This window comes from Larus michahellis, chromosome 14, assembly GCF_964199755.1.
Source record: "Larus michahellis chromosome 14, bLarMic1.1, whole genome shotgun sequence".
Taxonomy (NCBI): Eukaryota; Metazoa; Chordata; class Aves; order Charadriiformes; family Laridae; genus Larus; species Larus michahellis.
The window spans coordinates 10,807,615-10,828,071 of NC_133909.1; the positions used below are offsets into that span (position 1 = coordinate 10,807,615).

The 20,457-nt window shown below is 63.7% G+C and overlaps 1 protein-coding gene across 43 annotated transcripts in view; it reads right to left on the minus strand.

The window, feature by feature from the left end:
* Nucleotides 1-20,457, minus strand: part of RBFOX3 (RNA binding fox-1 homolog 3) — a 182,381-nt gene that overhangs the window by 28,771 nt on the left and 133,153 nt on the right. For all 43 annotated transcript variants that reach the window (XM_074607322.1, XM_074607337.1, XM_074607329.1 and 40 more), the window contains one exon: nucleotides 6,854-6,898. The gene's annotated coding sequence lies outside the window, so the exon portion shown is untranslated. The remainder of the gene's footprint in view (nucleotides 1-6,853; nucleotides 6,899-20,457) is intronic.

Consider the following 20,457-nt stretch of genomic DNA (forward strand, 5'->3'; position numbering starts at 1 on the left):
GAGGGGACAGAAATGCAAGGAAAACACACGGAGGTTTAACGGGATCTAGGGAAAAACACCACCTCACTGAAACCTTCCTTGCCCGCTGCAGGGGGGACGGACGGGGGCCTGGGGATGCTTTGGCATCCGTCCTGAGCTGCCAGCGCCACGCGGAGCCGGAGAGCAGCTGGGCCAGCACCTGGGGGTGTCCCGCTGCCCCTTGTGACACCCCTCCGTTGCCCTTCAGCCAGCATGGGCGCCTCGGCACCCCCGGCGCTCCCCACAGAACAGAGCCCGGGCTGCAGCCATCCCGTGAGATGTGGGAGCAGGGACGCCGGTGTCCTCCCATCATCCAGCATGGGCAAACGGGGCACAAGCACCTCCCGGCAACCGGCCATGTCCGAGCTCTGCACCACGGGACACACAGCAGCTCTCGCGGGGACACGGTTCGCATCTGCAGTTGGGCAGGACAAGTGGGAGGTTGTCACCGCAGCAGCGAGAGAACGTGGCTTCTCGCCTTCAGTCAGCGCGGCCCTTCCTAAAGCCCTTTCACTCGACAAAATATTTACATGAAATGGCAATTAGGCTCCCTAGATTTAATGAGAATTAACGTGCAGGCAGCAGAACCATGGCAGAACAGATGCTGTCGAGCACCTCGAGCTCGTGGGCCGGGCGGGCAGCACCAGCAGGGCCATGGCAGGTAAAATGGCTGCACCGCGCTCGGCAGGGCCGGAGCCACGGCCACCGCAGGGCCCAGCGCGGGATGGAGGGGGACGCAGGAACGACGGAGCATGATGGGAGAAACAAGCAACTGCAGACCCGGGGACCTGAAACGCTGCACTCCCAGATCTCCCCTTCCCGGAGATCAGACCCGCTGCCCGACCAGGGGTTCCCAAGAAAACACCCCCCCCGAGCCTGTGCAACGCTGCACGTCACCTCGCAGGCTGCAGCGGGGGCTTTGGCATCAGCCCGTGGGGTGACACTGCAAGGGGCAGGACGGGACGGTTGAGGCTGCCCGGGGGGGTCAGTGTGTCCCCGCGCAGGGGTGTGCGTGGCACTGCTGGTGCTGGGCACGGGACAGCCGGGCTGGGATGGGAGCGACAGACAGGTGACACGGACAGAGGGGGGGGCACGAGGTGGGAGGTGCTCTGGAAGCAGACACTCAATCCTCATTATAAGGCTTTTTAAATGCACAGACAGGATATTAGCGTTTAAACAGGCTCTAGGACTCCAGGGCAAACTTTAAAAATCATAATATTTATAGAACCCTCCTTCCACTCGCCCCACATGCTCTTTATTTCGCCTGCAATTACTGCTAATTTGAAGACATTTTGCTTTGGCATCTCAGCCTGTTGCTGTGTCGATTACCGAGCCACCCGCTGCCGCCTGCCACCGCAGCGCTCCCGACGGCGGCCACGCTCCTGCCACGCAGGGAAACCAAAGTCTCCGCTTCCTCCCACGCTCGTGATGGAGAGACGCCCACGATGCCAAGAAATGATGCTCGGCCGCCCTGCCCTCGCCCGGCCTCTCTCCCGGCAGAGCTGGGGATGCCACCGTGTCCCGCGTGACACCAAGACTCGGCCGTCCCAGGCTTACCGGCTACGTGCACTGTGCGGGATGGGGAAGCGGGATGGGGAAGGGAGACCCTCGAGTGCCACGGCACTGCCCACTGCCACTGCCCCAGGCAGTTCCCACGGGGACAGGCGTCCTAGCACCGCTGCCCTGTGCCCTGCACCAGCTGCAGCTCCATGAAGCCACGCGGTGCCTACGGAGCCGCAAGCGGAAACTCCAGAGCAGTTTGCTTTCACAGCCGTGGCGGCTCATTAAGTCCCTGGGCAGAATTAACGCCCCAGCAGGAGAAGGCTCTGCGAGCCCCGACAGGCTCCTGACCGGTGAGGATCAGCGGCTGCACCAAGATCTCTCATGACAAAGCACCTTACGCCTGAAAGCTGCTTCCCCGAGAAACAATGAATTCGCATATTATCCTCCTCCCTGTAAGCTCCTTTCTCCACATCCCCCTTCACCCGGCTCCTTGCTCCGAAATCCAGGGGAGTGCGGCTCCCCAGAGTGTGTGATCCCCCAAGGGCTGTCGCAGTGCCCCCGGCCCCCGCTGGCTCAGGGGGAGCAGGAGCAGGAGGGAGGGGGTGGAAGGAGCTGGTGGCACTGGATTAAGCCCCAGTTTGCGGGCTGGGATACCACGGGAGCCCCCAGGACGGTGCAGAACCTGACACTTAGCCCGGATCCTGCACCTTTGGGGAGGACGTGCGGTCCCGCGGGAGGGATGTGCAGCCCCTCCGTCCCTTCCCCACACTCGCTGTCCCACCCACGCCGCATTTGGCATCCGTCCCGAGCAAAGCGCCTGGACAGACCCCATCATGTCCCCCTCCCTCCTCCCCATCCCTGCTCAAAGCCTTAGGGGTCTCATCCGGCCCGCCCCTGCCATCCCCTGGGTGCTGACAGCTCCGCTGGCGCAGGGCGAGCCTGAGCCCCTGCAGAGCCCCGTGCTCCCCCCTGGCCGTGTCCCCCAGCTCCAGCCTCAGCAAAGGACAACCAGACCGAACCGCGTGGCCCCGCGGGCTCCCAGCCACCTGAACAGGGACTGCGGTGCCACAGAGGGGCCTCGGGTTCCCACGGGGACCTCAGCAGCCTCGGCCACCGACTTCAAGCTTGGGATGAAAGTATGGGGGCTGCCCCGCAAGCCGCCTTCCAGATCCTGGGTGGCACCCATTGGGGACAGACCCCCAGGAGAGGCTGGCTGCTGTACAGACCCATCCCCTGACCGCCCCAATGCCACCACTCACTCACGTCCCCTCCCAGCGCAGCCTCCCGGGGCAGGCTCCGCAGCCCACCACTCGCTGACCCGGCATGGCCAAGAGGGGCTGGGGCAGGGGGTGCTTCTGGGCAGCCTCCAGCCACCCTGGGGGGGCTCGGAGGGAGCAGAGGGGAGGCAGGACGGTGGTTGGAGGTGCCCAGGCAGGGACCCCTGCCAGCCTGCGCCACTGCCCCAATCCTTCCTGATGCCAGGCCTGCCTCCAGCACTGCAGCCCATCCCCTGCCAGCCATGGGGCAGCGACCGCCTCACCGGGGCAGGAAAGCTCTCCCTGGCTCGGCTGGGAAGTAAAAACGGCAAGAAACGACCCCAAACCCGAGCAAAACGCCACCAGAGAGGGAGAGGAAACGCCCACCCTTGGGGGTGGCACCTACCCAAAAATACATCATCATGTCGGCAGCGGGGTGCTGAGGTGCTCGGCGGGAGGGCGGTGGGCTGCTCCCCGATGCCGGCTGCGCTGGGTGCTGCTGCTCCTGCGTGGGCTCGCTCCCCTCGGGCGCTCGCTCTCTGGCTCCAGCGTCTTGGCTGGCGTGGCCGGGGGCCCCGCGCTCGCCTCCCTCCCCAGCACAGCGTGGGCGCTCACCGTGGGCCGCCCGCGCTTCAGAGCCGGCTGCTGGCGTCTGACATGCTGCTGCTGGGCGGCTGGAGAGCCGGGGCCGGAGGATGGATGGGGGGCAGCCCCGGGAGTGCAGCGGGGCAGGGGTTTATTCACCCCAGGGAAAAAAACAGGGGAGAGGGAGGGATAGAAATGAAATCCTCTCTGGCGTCCTTAGGATCCAAGGGGAGGGCGAGCGAGCGAAGGGGAGCTGACCCGCTCCCCAGCCGGAGTGCCCAGGTCGGGGTCGGGGGTCCAGTGGCCAGGCTGGGCGTTGTGGGGGCCGGCAGCGGGTGGGCTCCCGGCGCAGCGTGGGCTCCCGCGCTGACACCCGGAGCAGCCGATGTTCTGCCTCAGCGTTTTTCAGGCTGCCCTGTCAATAAGGGAATCGGCTGCTCTCGCGGTTAACCTGCGAGGTGCCAGCTGGCTCCCGGCGCCCCGGCAAGCAGCGGTTTGCACAGCCGCCCGCCCCCCACCTCTGCTCCCGGCGGGCAGGGATGCTCGGCCAGGATCGGATATCTCAGGGAAGCCAGCATCGCCCGCTTTGCAGGATGTGGCCAAGCTGCGGCCCGAGGGGGCCAGAGCCAGCAGCCCCCTGTGCGGGAGCAGTGGGGACAGCCCCTGCACGAGCCAGCTGCCCTGCAGCCGGGATGTGGTCGCCGTGGTCTGCACGAGAAGGGCACCCAGAGGTCCCCACCAACACCGGGGCAGCGCCGTCCCTCGAGCCCCAGCATCACACCCCGGCAGACCCCCAGGACAGAGGCTGGACGGAGACCCCGCGGCTCTGCCCTGTGGGATGGGACCGGCCGAGATCCCGCACGGGAGGTGGGGACAGAGCTGGCACAGGGTGGGCGACGGGGACAAACCCTGCTTGGGCTCTGCAGCCCGGTGGCAGCGCAGCTCATCCACCCATGGGGCAGGGGGCTCCGGGGGCAAGATGGACCTCCCCCGCGGGGAGTGGGCTCCCCGGGGTGCGCGGCGGGCACGGCGGCTCGGCAGCGGGGCAGCGCTGCTTGTCAGGCACTAAATCTCCGTCCTCCTGGGGCACCGCGCAGCGGAGGGGAGCGAGGGGACCGTGTGCGCTGAACCAGATGCGGGAGAGCAAGGGAATAAATAAGAATAAGGGAAGGCACAGGAGCGAGAGGGGTGGCAGATCGGTCTCTGGGGCCCAGCTGGCTCTGACATCTCCAGCCCCATAATCATATTCAAAGCAGAGCCGGGCTGAGGCATTTCTCCTCCAGCACAGCAATAAAAGAAAGCAACACTCTCAATAATTCAGCACCAGGAGAGGGTGATAAAGCAGAGGAGCCACCCCTGCAGGCAGCTGGGGTGGGGGGCTTCCCATTCCCTCTTATATCTTGGTGATCAAACCCTCTCTCCTCTTTCTCTGTGCCCTACAAACACAGCCCCAGCCATGGCCCGGTGCCCCACAGCCCGCTGGACCCCCACGCTGCTGCATGGGATGCACTCTTGGTGTGCCAGAGGCATGGGGCAGAGGGGCCCAATGCAGCAGAATAAAACCCCTCCGTCACCCCGCAAACGGAAACCTGGGGGGGGTCCCTGGGCAGGGGGCGGCACCATCCTGGAGCCAGGGCAAGGTCGGCAGTGGGAGCGTTTCCCCAGCTCAGCCCAGCTCTCTTCCCAGTGCTGTTTCACCTTCAGCATCCCCAGCCCCGTGTCCACGCGTGCCCCTCATCCCGAGGCACCTCTGCAAACTGTGCCCGGTCACCCCACAGCCAAATCCCAACTCTCCCGTACAAACTGGGCACTGGGGCTGCTTGGCCGCAGGACACTGACCCCGCTGCCGCCTCCCCTCCGCTGCCGGGGCACATCTCTCCAGACACAACCACGCGGCCGCGACCTGACGCGCTCTGGCCACCTGCAGACCACGCAGCTGGACACCGAGAGGGAGCGCAGCCCTCGCTTCAGCACGGGGAGCAAGTCGCAAAGGCATCAGTACAGACACGGATGCCAGAGGTGGGGCGAGCCCTGGGCCCGCAGGGAGCCCCAGCGATCCCCCGTGCCCTGACTGCCCTGCAGCAGGACTGTCACATTCCCCAGACTGGCCCAGCACGGAGCCGGCCGAAGCCTGGACGCTCACTCCCGCACGAAGCGAACCACCGCGCCGCAGCAGCCCCGGCACCCGGCCCTGCAGCCCACGCCGCCGCTGCCGCCGACCAGCCCATCCCTCCCCGAGACTCACACCACAGCGCAGCCTTCATCCGTTAACCCGGGCTGGTGCCTGCGAGCCCAGCTCCCCCCCCAGCCTTCCCACTCCTTCTCCACATTCCTCACGGCATCTCAAGACCCTTCTGGACCACGACCCCCTCCCAGCGGGTCACCTTTGTCCTTGCCCTGTTGATGACAGAGACGAGAGCACTCCCCCCCTGAAATGCCTCTTTCCCCCATCGCTTTTGCACAGTGATGGCTCCCCGATGCCCAGCGCCGCTGCCTTGGCCACCGCCACCCCCCCGGTCCCACTGCTGCACAGGCTCCTTCGGACCAGCGCCGGGGCACGGAGGGATGGACACGTCAGCGTCCTCATCCCCAGCCCCTTCTCTTATCTTTGCTGCTCTGCTTTACCGGCTTAGAGCCGGGGGGAGCACGGGTTTGGGCTGTACTCAGCAGGATGGACCTTCAGGGGGACGTGGTCCCCCACCCTGCGATGGGACCAGGGTCTGCTGCCATGAAGCCCAGCAACACGAGGTTACGATGGGAAGGGGCCGCCTCCGTCTGCCCAGCGGGCATCGGGCTAGCAGGGGACACCTGGCCTGGCCCCCTCTTTCACATGCAGGAGCCATCACCTGCCCGAGGTGGGTCTCAGTCTGGGGGAGCTGCTGTGATACCTCACGGCACAGGCTGCAGGAGCCCGGGGGCAAACGTCCTTTGCAGTGGGCAAACACCCCCTGCAGTGGGCAACTGCCAGGTCAGGGCCAGGACCCGGGGCTGGTGCCACCCTGGTAAGGACCCAGGTTCCTCAGGGACTGCTCCCGGGAGCCGCACAGGGCACGGACAGACAGACAGACAGCAGCGTCAGCACACACGGACACCTCACAGACACCGCAGCCCTCGTCCCGCCTCACCCGGGACTCACGCCACTCACGTCACGCCTGCGTTGGGGCTCAGCGCCTGGCGGGTGCCAGGGGCTGCTGGAGGAGAGGAGGGGGCAGCCTTCCTCCCGGCCCTCCCCGGCGCACGGCTCTGCGCCCACCCGCCCCTGCCGGACCCTGGAGCCACGGGCAGAGGGTGCTGCCCTGTCCCCCCCACTCAAGTCCCCACGCAGCTGGGGCAGCAGCACCCATCGCCTGCCCCCGAACATGCAGGTTTTAGCATGCAGTTTTGCCATGCTCAGAGGGACCCTGGGCCCCAGGAGCACCGGCTCAGCCGCTGCCCGAGCCCCGGAGCAGCCCCTCGCCTCTCCGGCCCCTCACACACAAACACCTCCGTACCTTTTATTCAGCCCAGCTCCTCCTGCGGTGCTCGCGCTGGGCTCTCTAAGAAAAGACAAGAAAGAGGAGGAAGGATTAAAATCAATGATCACCATCGCTAACCTGCTTACAGTCAATGCTATTTGCTCATTGACTGGCAAAATGCTCGAATGCGAGTATGAACGTGAGCGTTCTCTCCCCGGGCGCGCTGGGAAACCTGCCCCAGCCAGGCCGGGGGCTCTGCCCGGGGCAGCTGAGCATCCGCAGGGGTGATGGGAGCCGCAGCCCTGCCGGCGCTCCTTGAACCCAACCCGGCTCCTACAGACCACGGGCCCCTTCCTCGGCTTCCCCGGGGCTCCGCCAGCCCCGGCCCCATGCACAGCCTGCGGCTCAGTGGGGCTGGACAGGACACAGCCAAAGCGCTGGACACGCGGCCAGTTCGGCGTGTCCCGAGCCCTCTGCCGCGCGCACCCAAGGTAGGACTAGAGGGAATGGATTAAAACTAGAGATGGGTCGATTCAGACTGGACGTTGGGAAGAAGTTCTTCGCCATGAGGGTGGTGAGACACTGGAACAGGTTGCCCAGAGAGGTGGTGGAAGCCCCATCCCTGGAAGTTTTTAAGGCCAGGCTGGACGGGGCTCTGAGCAACCTGATCTAGTGGGAGGTGTCCCTGCCCAGGGCAGGGGGGTCAGAACTAGATGATCTTTAAGGTCCCTTCCAACCCTGACAATTCTATAATTCTAAGGATGTCCCCCAGCAGTGCCCATCCCTGCCCCGCGCTCCCCGGTGCAGCGTCACGCGGTGTCACGCTCCCACGAGGAGCGAGCTCCGCAGCACACGGCTCCGCTGCTGCCGTCCCAGCCCCGGGCACTTCACGGAGAATATCGCCAAATTTCAAAGAAAACTTCCTGAAAGCTGCACTTCAACTAATTGGCTTTTGCAACATTGCCAACCCAAACGTTCATAAATCATGTCAGACCCTCAAAAATAACGAGAACAGCTTATACATCACGAGAGGTTTGGGTTTTTTTTTTTTAACAAGAGGAAATGAGGGCTGTTTCTGTTTGTTAACTGCTGCTTCGGGGACCGGAGGTGCCGAGTCCCGCAGCCGCTCCCCGCCAGCCCGGCCGGGCAGCAACAGCTCCGCTTGCAATGGTTGGAGCCGCGCGGCTCCTCCGACCCCCCGAGACACGGCAGCCCCCACGGGGTGCACGAGTGCGGGTGTAGGGACTCCGTGCCCGGGGCTGGGCGAGCAGCCGCTGCCCCAAATCCATGGCCGGATCCCTGGGAGCGCGACCACAACGGGTCCGGTGGCCCGGCTGCACGCAGCGGTGGCTCGGGAAAAGCGGAGCCGGTTCCCAGGCACTTGTGTTAGCAAACACGGCTCTGAGCCGCACAGCAGGATAATCAATTATGGTAATTCCTGCCTCAATGAATCAGATTCATGGAGGAGCACAGCTCATTAGGCTGGTGCTGACTTCCATTAGTGCTCTTATGATAAAAACCCTCCAGAAAGCTCTCGCCCAGCCAGACGCGCTTCCCCGGCTCGGGGGTCTCCCCACACCAGGGCAGACCCGGCCGGGGGATGCGGGTGCCCTGAAGAGGTTGGTCGGGAACTCCCTTGTCCCCAGCAGCAGGGGGACACCCCCGCGGGGCCGGCAGAGCCTCCTGCCCTCCCGCCTCGCAGCAACCGCTCCGGTAGGTCTTCCTTGGCTTTGCCAGGAAAGCGCTCGCCAGGATCCCTGGCGGGGGATGGCAGGAGCCGGCAAAGTGGGGGGCAGAGACCTCCGGCGTGTGCTCCGGCAGGTTTGGGTGCGCTGAAACCCAGACAGCCTGTTCGGCAATGAATAATTGAAGGACGCTCACTCTCCTCAGGGAGGGACGGTGATGGGTAAAATCTCATTTCCCAAACACGTTTCCCAAGGAAGGCGCCTTCTGAGAAATTCCCTGCAGTAGCTCCAGGCCCCGGCAGTCGGGATGTGCCGCGCTCGCCTGCGCGGCCGGGGAGCTCGCCCAGCCCGGCACCAGCCCAGGCAGAAACCTCAGGTGGTGCCAGGCCCCGCAGGGAGCGGGATGCTCCGTGAAAACCTCTGTCCTGCCGCATGCGCCAAAGCAGGAGAGGAAAAGCCCCGGCAGAGCGCTGATGGGAGCGGGCCAGGAGCAGCGCAGGGCTCTGGGCGATCGGGGTCAGTGTCACCGGGGGTGGATCCGGCACCTGTCCCTGCTCTTCTGGCGAAGCTCCGGGCTGAGCGGCTCCGCATAGATGGGACCCGCATCCAGAGCGGGCGAGCCCAACGCAGCCCAGCTCACAAACAAACCCCAGCCCAGCTAAAACCACTCGGATCCGAAGCGGGGTGTCTGCACGGGACCCCTGGAAGCACAATCTGTGTCACGCAGCCCGGCACGGCGCGGGGCCCCACGGACGCTGCACCCCAACAACCCCCATCCCCACTTTGCAACGTGGGGCAAACCCCGTGGCGGGCCTGGGCCAGCCGCCCTGCTCCGCTGGGAAACTTCTTGGTAGTTTTTCAAAGTACGTTTTGACCCCCCTTCCCTCCACCAAAAATCCTAAATTAATTTTGCTTTTAATTAAATTCATTAGCAAAGATTATCTGGCTGAGGAAAAATAATATCCTGCCCCTCCCCCAGCAGCCCTCTCTATTTATATCCCCTATATACATAAGCAGCAGCGAATATTTCTTTATGGGCCATTAAAGGTTTAATGTTTAATTTATAACCACGTTCTCTGGCGGGCGGGATGGCCAGGCACAATGTCAACACTTTTAATTAAATGAGAAGGTGGTGGTTTTTTGTGTGTTTGTTTTTTTTTTTTTTTTTTAAACTAAGATAAAACACCCCATTCCCAGCAGCTCCTGGAGGTGTGGGGCTGGGGTAGGGGCTGGGGCCGGCTCCGGCAGCGCGGCTCTGGGGCCACAGGTCTCCGGCTGGGGCAGCTCCCCCCGCCGCGGGAGAATCCTCTTCGTTGGCAAAGGGCACCCGGAGCCCGTCAGCCCGCAGGGAGGGGATGGCGGGACACGGGGTGTGCGCCCGCTCGGCACGGCCCCTGCCAGCATCACCAGTCCTGACTCCGGTTACCAAAACACCAGCCTGAGTAATTGCTGTGAAACTTTCAACCGAAATTCTTGCTGCAACTTCTGCTCGTTCCCTGGCACTTCCTCCTGCAGCATCGCCGCCTCCTTCCTCCCTCCCTCTCTCCCGAGGAGGACAAAGTGCTTTCAACACGCGCTTCGCCCATACCACCCGCCGGCAGAGCCGCGTGGCACCCGCTCACATGCCAGGCGCTGCTGGAGGAGTCTGGCGTTCCCGGCTCTTCCCGTCAGCATCCCTCCCACAGCCCCTTGTCCCACCCCACGTCCGACACGGGGGCACAGGAGCGAAGGGGCAGCGTGTCCGGCCACAAGGCCCCGGGGCCGTTCTCGGTGCTCTCCCAGCCGCGGCACCCTCAGCTCTTGGCCACGGGAGAGCACAGCCCTTCCTGCCTGGAACCCGGAGAGGGGCGGCTCCGCGGAGGCAGGTTCCCATTAATGGAGTATTTTATCTTACGGGAGAGATTAAATCTCTGTACAGAGAAGCGCGAAACAGCTGAGTCAGCAGCTGGCTGGGGGGCGGCAGGTTCAGCCGTAAGCATTTGGCTCCGGCACAGCACTTCAGCCCTTCACCCTCCTGCGGCCACGCTCCGCCGGGCAGCGTCCAGCCCCAGCACCCAGCGCACCCTGCGCACTGCTCTCCCTGGGACGGGCAGAAGGGCCGTGGGCAGCACGGGCGGTGGATGGCACCAGCCCCAGCCCCCTCGTGCTGCCGGGCAGCCCCACACCCATCCTTTGCCGTGCTGCCGGGCACCAAGCGAGCCGAGCACCCTGTGCCACTGGTGGGCTGCCTTCCTCCCTCCCTCCGCCGTTATCCTTGGCACCGCAAGGACGGGTTGGCAGGAGGTGTGCCGGCACGGCTGTGCCCGCAGGAGTGTGCCAGGGCAGCGGGGTCCAGACCTCGCCCTGGGCACAGCCCTCGGCAGGCAGCGCAGGTCCCCAGCCCGTCCCTCCCCGTCGGGCTCTGCTGCCCGATGCCTGCCCGCACCGCGACGGGTGTCCCTTGCAAAGCCGTGCCCCTGCCACTGCTCCCACGGACGCAACTCTCGCGGGTCTGCGCTGGCCACGAAGCCAGGGGAGAGGCAGAGAGGCCACTCGCTGCTCACGCACCCGCGACCGCACACACGTGCACGCAAAGAGCAGGCGTGCGAGGGCTGGACACCACCGTCGTGAGCCAGGGAACAGAGTGGTGATGGCACTGTGCCGCTCACTAAAAGCATGAGTGTCACTAAATCAATAATTCATTTACTTTAATGAGATAAGTACTTTGAAAACTAATTGCAAACCTGCTCCATTTACTCCAACCCGTTATAGCCTTTAATGTAAATGGCAGAAACGCTGCTGGAGGAAGGGGAAGGGCTTTTGGTGGGAGATGGTGTGTCGTCCTTCCCCCTTCTTCTAAGAAAGGGAAATATCACTCATAAACAGGAACGCTGGAAACCAAAGTGACCGGCGGAATCACCGACGGTGGAGTGCGGTGAGCACCCAGCCCACCCTGCCGGGGCCACCACTGTCCCTCTGCACATGCTGCCACCACGGAGGGGTCTGCCAAGACACCACCCCAAAGGACTGTCACCAGCACCGGGGAGACGACGGAGGGGCAGAACATACACCCGGCACGCAGGAAGCGCCGAGCTCCACCGCGGCTGGGAGCTGTGATCAGCCCGTGTGTAATTAGCAGAGCTGATGGGCCACCAGGCACAGGCAGAAACCACGCGTGGAGCCGTGACTCGGGTGCGGGGGGGAGCGCTTCCCCAGCCTGCTGCCATGGCTGCCGTCCCGGCAGCGCCGGGCTCACAGCTCTGCCTTGGCACAGCCGACGGGCGCTCTCCTGGCACTGCCCGTCCTGGCACTGGGGCGGCAGAGGGGACAGGGCACCGCTCCTCCCCCGTGCAGCAGAGCCCCCAGCCGGACCACAAGCCGTCCACCGCACGCACTGCAGGTGGTCGCTGTAACAATTCACGCTCGTTATAAAACCCACCACCATATCGCTGGCACAGCATCCTCCACCGCCCGCCAGCAGCTGCCAGCTCCTCCTGCCTCTGCCCCTTCCCACCCCCCCAGCACGGGGCAGCCGGGGCGGGCAGCGCAGGCAGAGCCCAGCGGCGCAGGCAGGGGGGAGCGACGCGGCACCCGCCTGCACGGGGAGCAGAGGCGGGCAGGGGTGTCCTGCCAGGCCCCGGCACCGTTCCTGAAAAGGAGCGAGCAGCTGCCGGCTGCGATGCCGACGTGTTCCTGAACGGCAGCCGGAGCGGGAGCTGGACGCCAAGGGCTCTCTCCTCGCTTGCTGGAGCAAATGGCAGGTCATAAAAAGGAACCGTGACAGAAGAGAAAATGTTCCAGAGTCCACAAGGACCAGTCCAGGGTAAATCCATCTGCTCAGCAATTTAGCTAGAAAATCCTTTCCAATCATCCGTGCCGTAGGGCCTTCACCCCCAGCGCGCAGCCCTGGGCAGAGCGTTTCCCACTCTGGCAGCCACCGGCAGCTCACGCGGGGCTGGGTGATCCCACGCCACCTCCGGTGGGGACACCTGAGGACGGGGGTCACGCCACCCCTCACAGCACACCCCCAACAAGGCCACGCTCCAGGGACCCTCTCGCTGGCACTGCCGCAGCCGGTGGCAAGGGGGGGACCCAAACCGTGTGCTGTGGGCAGGAGGGACGGTGCCCGGGCAAGCAGCAGGGAGGGACCCCGGGCAGTTCTGGATGGAGGGACCAACAGCAGCACCGGCTGCGTGGGCTCTTCCCAGAGCTGCCAGCTCGCTCGGGAGGAAGAACGCACCACCCCTCCCCAGGTCCCAGACCCGCTGCACCATTTGCGGGATGCAGGAGGGCTGCTGGGAAGCCCAAATCCCAGTCGGAGCTCCGTGACTGGCCCTTGCCCCCTCCTGCAGGCAGAGGCAGGGAGGCAGCCCCGCAGCAGCCTCAGCACCCCCCGAGGGGAGACGGGATGGTGTACCCCCCCCCCGGCAGGGGACAATCCCCGCCTGGCCGCACAGCTCAGCCCTCCGCTGCCGCCGCAGCGCGGGCAGACCCGGCCATCTCCCCACAGGCATCCCTGCGAATCCCACCTCAGCCGCTCCTGTCTCACGGAAAATCAATGGCAAGCATCTCAATTAATCACACCGGGGGCAAATTGATTAGGAGCCTAAATAAGGTCAACATGGTTGTCTGCTTATAGGGTAGGACCCCTTAATCATCATTTTATCTGCAATAGGCTGCGGAACCTGCAATCACACCGTCTCCGTGAGCGTGAAGGGATTTTTCACTCATCTCCTGCAATTGCTCGGGCCAGCAGCGCGGGAGCCATGGCTCTGCCGTAACGGAGCTAAATTGGAGCGTGCGGCAACCGCCCAGCCACAACGCAGCTGCCAGACTGGAGCAGGAGACCCCCGTGGGCCACCGAGCCCCGCTGCCTCCTCCAGCTCAGGGGAAGACAAAAGCAACGAAGCGCCACCGCCCCGGGTGCGGCGCGTTCCCTCCTGACCCCAAACCCAACGGCTTACGCGGGAGATTTGATTAGCCCTGTCTTTATCTTAGATCGCACACCTGAAAACATCGTTAGTGGTCACGACGCCACTGAACCTTTGCAGAAACCCAGCCCCAGGTCTCTCAGCTGCCCTCGGCAGCTGGAACCCCCCGGCCTCGGGCTGCTCCTCCGAGTGCCCTGCTCCCGGTCCCTGCAAAACCTGCCGCTCTCGGGGCACAGCGCAGCACGCTGCTCCGGCTGTTACAGCCTGACTGTCCCCTCCGCCATGGGGCACAGTATTTCACCCAGTCCCATGTCCCCAGCACGCGCTCTGCACAGCGAGCAGCACCGCGGGCTGGGACCCCGCACCTCCGCCACGCGCTGCCCGCGGCCCCTCCGGCACCGGCATGGCCCTCGCCTTGCCCCCACACCACAGCCCAGCAACACGCCACTCCCTTCTGTTGCAAATACAGTTATAAATATTATAATTTGGTTTAATATTTAATATAGTCAGGTTAAATAAGCATTCCCAGCCCCATAAATAATCATTAACAGAGGGTTCTAATTGTGCTGTTGGGATCCTGCTTCATGACTTATTTAGAGGGCAGACGCTATTCCCATCCTCGGCTTCCCCGGACACCATAAATCAACCTGCGGCTCAACCTCCGTAGTGAGAACTCGATGGGACATGACGGAAGGAGACAGCTCCGCTCCGGGGGTGACCACCGCCGAGACCACTCGCTGCAGAGCGAGGGAATGACGCGGTGGCCAGCGGGATGGCCGGGACCAAGCCGGCGAGGACAGGGGGAGCGGAGGTGCCGGAGGAACCCGCAGGAACGCCGAGCGTCCTGCAGCACCTGCCATTGGGGTCAGAGCGAGGAAGAAGAGCCAGGCGTGTCGGGGCGTCCCGGCTGCGCACACGCCGGCCAGCCCCGGGGCGGAGGTAGGGGGCCGGGGGGCGACTGCCCAGCACGGGGGCTGCGCTCGGCCCCCGCGGCTCCCCGGCTGCCGCAGGCGGGGTGCGGGGGGGCACAAAGCGCAGCAGGGCGAGCGGGGGACGGGGGAGGCTTTTATCCTAAACAGAAACCTACTGTAAAATTGATTGGAAACAATAGCAAAAAAAAAAAAAGAGAGAGAGAAAGGAAAAACCAAACCACCAAAAACGCCGGGCGCGGAGCGAATTGGCCAGAGGCGAGCGCTCTGAAAGCGCAGGAGAACTGAGACGCAGAGGACAACTGAAGTGCAGGAAAACCTCCCTGTAAGAGTGTTTTCCCCTTAAGGGACGCGTTGATGCATTGCTTTAAAAAAAAGGTTTGTTTTTTTTTTTTTTCCTCTCTGTAGCTTAATTTCATCTTGAAATGAAAAACTACAAAAGTAAATGGAAAGAGCCCTCTCCTCCACCGAGCCCAGACGGCGGCTCGCCACCGCTGGGCTGATTCCACCGGCGTTCTCAGCCCTGTGCCTGGGCAGGGATGTCCCCCCCGCGCCGGGGAGAGGGGTGCTGGGGAAGCAGCTCTGTGCGCCCCGCGCCGGACGGACACGCTGCCGCATCCAGGGGGAGCGGGGACACCGGCCCAAGGGAATGCCAGACTCTGCCCCGCTCCCCAAACACCTTGGGCTTCCCCTGCTCCCAGGGCTCCTCCTGGTGCCGTCAGCACGGTCACGCTGAGGGGTCTGTCCCCAAACGGCCCCCGCTGCCCTCCGGCCATGCGGGCGGTGGTCCAGGGCAGACCCAGGCGCAGCCCCTGGGGTGGGGACACCCCTCCCGCCCCCCCAGCAGTAAGACCCCCCCCCGCAGGTCCCAGCGTGGGCAGTGAGCGGGTCAGCATCCGTCCCTCCGACCTGGATTGAGTTTCCATCGAGCCAGCGGGCTGGGGCAGGGACCAAGCGGGGAGGCAAGCCTGGGGTTTCCATTTCATCTCCGCACTAGTTTCTCCTGCTCGAGTCAGTACCTTCATCAAAGAGCCTGGCCAAATATTAATGCTAATGAAGCAGCAGCAGCGGGGCTCTCGCAGGGCAGGGGAGCCTCGCCGCGCAGCACCGGGTGCCGGCGCAAGGGCAGAGGGGATGGGGAGCCCAGCCCCACGCAGCCCCACGGGTCTCGGGACCCCACCGCAGCGTCTCCAGCGCGTCACCCAGACCCTGCACACCGCGCCGTAACGCGGATGTCAGACAGACAAGACGCTTGCAGGTGTCAGACTGACGTACAGGCTCCTTTTCCAGCCCTGCGCCCTGTTCGTTACCCTCAGCAGCTCCAATCCCCACGGGAAGCACGGAAAGACCCCCAAGAGGTTCCCCAGATCCAGAGACGGACACAGCAGAGGGGACACCCAGGACTCCGAGGTGAGAGCCCCTCCGGAGCAGTTTTCGGTGTCTCTGGCACATTTGCTCCAGCCCCTGCTCAGCCCAGCAGGTTTTACCCCAGCACACGTGCGCGGGGCTGGTCCCAGCCAGCGCCAGCCCCGGCTCCGAGCTGCAGCTCTGTGCAAAAAGGTGTATTTTATCTTTATGTGTCAGGATTTATATAAAAAGGGGATAGTTCAGCTCTAAATGTAATGAGTTGGAAGAACAGCCCTCCAGTGGCTTCCTCCAGCTAGCACGGCATCAATAACATCGATTGCTAAAAATAACTAATAACCCTGGCCCGGCGTGGTCAGGAGCGCTCCTCCCTGCACAGGGTCCCCGAAACAGCCCCCGCGCACCCCACAGCCTCCCACCAGCACAGGTCTGACCACCCCGGCACGGCGAGGACGGGCACAGCCCCCCAGCACAGAAGGGTGACGGGTCCCGGCACCGCTGGAGGGATGGGATGAGCGGAGGGGACGGGGGCGCACGGGGGCTCAGGGTTGGCAGGAGGGAAGAGCCCAGCGAGGAGCTGGAGGAGCCGCCGGCAGGAGCGGACTGAGGCAGAGGGACAGGGAGGGAGGCAGAAACTGCTGTTTCCGATGCAGAAACCCCTCCTGCACCCACAGCCACTGGCCCCGGGGCCTCAGCGGGGCTGGTCCGGTCCCAGCACTGCTGGGTCACCCCCACCCTGCCACAACCACCCAAAATGATGCCGCAGGAGGTGGTGACCGATGGGAGAAGAGCACCAGCACGTTTGTGCCCATCGTCCCTCTCTGCGCACAGGGACCTGCCCGGCCCCTCCCTGTGCAGAGCCATCACTCGGGACTTGGAATCCTGGCGAAGCCGCTGCAAGACACGATCCCTCCCCTGGAAATGGATGCGAGGGGACCAGTAAAGTCCCCGTGTCTGGTTTCTCCAACCCTGTCTTTTCTGCCATAGCACATTCCCAGAGAGGCACAGGGACGCTGCCTGCCTCCTCCTGAGGAGCGGGCGAGAGCTGGGATACCCTGGGATCAGTGGCACGGCACAGAGCACTCCTCCTTCCCTCCTGCCGAGCTTCCCAGAGAGGGACCAAAAACTAAAGAGGGAAGGAAACGATAAAACTCCAGCCCGCAGTTAGGGAAAGAGAGTTATTTAGTCTGTTGGAAACGAGTCTAACTTAATAGAGAAGAAATAAAGTGTTTTAAAATTAACGACATAAATGTCAGCCCTGATCATGGGGATATTAAACTATATGGTTATTTGACTGCCTTCCGCAAAGTTACCTCTCCCGCACACGCCTGGAGGTAGAGCGAGCACGAACCCCGGCACCGAAAAACGCTGCCCCTGCCCAAAGGCAGCACCAGCCCGTCGCCAGCCAGAGCCCCCACGGAAGCCGCCCGCTGCCAAGAACACGACCCCCTCCCAGCAGCCTGGGAGGGCACGGCAGGGCTGCGTCCTCCCCAGGCGCATGTGCCCCTCGGCTGGGCCAGCAAAAGGCACTGGGTGCAAGCCTGGCCGGTTCTGGTGGCCGAGCAGCAGCGACCAGCTCCTCCCGCACAGAAAAAGCCCTTAAACCCATCCAGGAGCGGAGAAACACACGCTGTTCCTGTAAAAGTAATTTTAAACCCCCAAAGACTCTTGTCCTGATGTTGGCAGGGACACTGCCAGAAACTGCCATTGAAAACAAATTAGTCCATGGAGCGTGGTCCTCCGCAAGCGAGGTCACTGCGGCGCGCGGGAGGGTGGCTCTGCTGCCACAGTGAGCATCCCGCCCCGGCGAACATCCCACCCCGGCGAGCATCCCGCCCCGGCTCCTGCGACCTTCTGCCCCAGCCAAGCCATCTCCCGAAGCCCCATGGGAGCCGCAGCAACATGTGGGGGCTCGGGGGCCAGGGGGCTCGGGGAGAGAGCACGTGGCCGGGGCAGCGCGTGCGGCACAGTGAGAGCACCCTTATTTGTAAATAATCCTTAATTAATGAGACTCTCAGTAATAGATGGCTCAGTGTTATTCCGGGCAGGGACGACGGCAATCTCCATTCTTCCACTTTTCAATTACGGCTTCAGGGAGGGAAGCAGAAACTGGCCAGGGTGAATTAGAGAGACTTTTGTCGCGTTTAATATCAATTCATTTTGCAGACTGCTGACGCAGCGGGATTTCACAGCTCGGAATTTATGGTTCTTTTGAGAGACATGCGCAAGAAAGGGGGAAAAAAAAAAAAAAATACTCTGCCATCAGCACAAAAACATAAACTCTACAGGGAAGGAGCGGGGGTCCAGGGGAGCCCTGGGGATCCCCCAAGGAGAGCAGCACCGGCCCGGCTGGGTCTGCAGCACCCGGCTGATTGCCATCAGGAGGAGCACAAGGAGCGAAGGCTCCCGGGAGACCCCGAGCTGCCCCTTGGCCAGGGTGCCCGTGTCCCACCGCGGCAGCTCCCGGGCCCTGCCCGCAGCGCTCGGGCAGAGGCGCTGGCAATAACGGAGCCGTTATTACGCAGTGTTATTCGGCCCCAAGGGGGTTTTATGCAAAATGACACACAATATAAATGACTGTTGTAAACAGAGAGTTTAATAAAGGGCTGTGTGCGAATTTACAGCCTCCCCAAGGATAATTAAAATTATTTATCTACTTACCTAGCTAGCCGCCGGAGCAGTCTATTAATTATTATCTATTATACAGGGCCTGCTTTGCATGCTGCCAGTGCATTGCCTGCCGTCACCATCGAACATGGATGCACTGCAGCACGGGCAGTGCTGCGGGCACTGCCGCCCGCCGGCGGGGCCGGGCTCCTGAGGGCTGCCCGGGCCCCTCCAGACCCTCGGGGAGCTCATTGTCTCAGGGTCTGGTGTTTCGACGCCAGCCTGCATCCAGGGAGACCCTGCCTGGGTTCACGAAGCACCAGCTCCACGCCGCCTGAGCAGCCCAACGGCAGCGCCGGGAGCGGAGACAGAGCACTGGGTACGGCACAGGATGATGCTCTCCGGTGCCAGCACCGCAGCCACACGCACCAGGGGACGGGCGGAGGGAGATGCCACCAGCATCTCCTGAGCCGTGCAGCCCCGCAGGGCCCCAGCAGCCTCCGCCGCCCCGCAGCCTGCCTGCTGAGAGCACAAAGAGGGCAGCGGGTGCTCCGCGGGGTGCCCAAGCACCGGCGTACCAGGCGCATGGGGAGAGGCAAAGGCACGTCCCCCCGTGCCCAGTGCCGGCGGGAGGCGCGGCGGCCGCCCCGCAGCCTGGCGCAGAGCTACCTGCTCCTCTCTATTTATTAGCGTGACAGAGCAATCATCGGTGCGGAGGCACTGGGATCCCCTGGCTCCTCTCTGCACATAAAGAGACCTCAGGGGGCTCCAGCGTGCGGATACTTAACATTGTTTTATTAGCTTAATAAACCCAGCCAATGCTGCCAGAATCTCCAAACCGGCCGTGAGCCCTCCTCACCGCAGCACCGCCGGGAGCAGGGAGAGGGCACGGCTCTGGTAGCCTGGCTGGCACCGAGCGCCCTCGGCAGGGCATGGCCCCACGGCCCCGGAGGGCCCAGAACAGCTTGTCGGGAGCGGAGGATCCAGCTGCTCATCGCCACCGTGGGCACTGCGAGCTGTCAGCTCCCGCCAAGGCGCCATTAATCACCGCAGCAATTGCTCTCCCTGCCCCGTCCTGCCTGGCTCCCGGCGTGGGGAGGTGGTGGCACCCGGCGCTGCTGCTGCCGCCAGGGCCCCCTGCAGCCCCCGGGGACGTGCTGGGACACGCTGTGTCCTCAGGCACCACGCTGCCGGGGGGACGTTACCCCCTTGGCTGACCGAGCTCCGGTGGGTCCGACCCTGGCACGGAGGTCCCAGCTGGTGGCACAGGGCAGGCTGGGGGGTGGTGGCACCTGGGCAGAGGAGCATGTTGTCCCCCAGCAGCCACTGCAGCAGCGGGTCTGCGCTGCCTGCACGTGCCCGCTGGAGCATGCGAGCGGCTCCGTCATGAGGAGCTGGAACCCGCTAGCGGGCTGCTGGGTGTTTTAATCTGCCGGGGTGGCTCCTCTCCCTCCGCCCTGCAGTTCCCGGCTCACGGCGCTGCCTGCTTCGCTTTGATCCCGTACAGTTACACTTCCAGTCTCACAATCTAATAAAAGCCGCGTGATCAAATTCCAGGTCATTACTCAAGGAAAGAGACCCCTCCACGGCCGGCAGCAAGAGCTTCAAACCAATTAAAGCGAGCGCGGTGCTCCCTCCCGCCCTCCACGCGCGGGTCTCGGCGGGCCCCGGCTCGCAATAAGCAAGATGCAAAAATGTTAATGGAAGCGCTTAAAGGCCATGCCAGGGGGATTCTTGTAAATAAGGGCACTCGGCGAGGCGGGGGCAGCTTCTCGGGCTCGGCCGCAAGGCAGCACCGATAAAAGGCAGCTCTGAGCTCCGAATCAGTCTAGGACAGGCTTCTGGGAGAAAAGCTTGAGTGATTCCTCCTAAAACCCTCGGTGAGCACCCCTGCCCGCGGGCAGCTGGGAGAGCGGCTGCAGCTCGAAGGAGGAGGGGAGCGAGGGGCCCGGCTGCCACGGTGCCTGGCCCCGGGTCTGCTCTCCTGCCCGGTCCTGGGACTGGTGGCGTGGGGACAAATCTCCCCCTGGAGAGGGCTTGGTGGCAGTCACCACGCGAGGGACAAGGTCCTCGGCACAGGGCATCCCAGCCCAGCTCCAGGCCAGCACATCGCAGTCCACCGGCCACCCGCATCCCCGGCACTC